Genomic DNA, 632 nt, shown 5'->3' on the forward strand with positions numbered 1-632 from the left:
GTGCTGGGACGCGACCCCCCAAAGCGTTGGAAGGCCACCGCCGCACCAGCCAAGGACGTCGCCCTGACCATCTTTCCGCTCGAGATTAGAGATATCCCGGAGTGAGACCACCACCACATGGCCGCTAGTCCCACTGATGCTAGGACATCATCGCCGACCACTCCCGCACACCGCCGTGTCACCGCGCCCCGGCTCGTCAAATCTGGCACGCGTCGAATCTCCCGCGCAAGAGGACAAAGAAGACTGCGCCGCCGCCGATGCATATCGGGCTTCCCCCAGCCACATCCTCTGGCGGCGGCGAGGGAGTGACGAGAGGGCGGAGGGTACCTCGCGGCGGCACTAGGTTTCGCCTCCTGGTCACCCGTGAGAGTGACTCGGGAACGAGCGAGTCTTCTCACCCCCACACTTGCCTCACCAAGTGGGTCGGACGGGACCTAGCCCGATGTCGTTGAAGTTGGGATGCGCAGGCCAGACACCACCGTCGATGGACCACATGATGATGTCGTCGCCGAACCCGGATTGCGGCCACGCTCCACTCGCCGGCTCCAAACCAAGGAAGGAAGTAATGGTACATTAACGGGGCTTGAGGAGTCCGTGCTTGCACGAGGGGAGTAGGTTGCCACCATGGAGGT

The sequence above is a fragment of the Triticum dicoccoides genome, chromosome 7A (assembly GCF_002162155.2).
Source record: "Triticum dicoccoides isolate Atlit2015 ecotype Zavitan chromosome 7A, WEW_v2.0, whole genome shotgun sequence".
In the NCBI taxonomy this organism is placed as follows: domain Eukaryota; kingdom Viridiplantae; phylum Streptophyta; class Magnoliopsida; order Poales; family Poaceae; genus Triticum; species Triticum dicoccoides.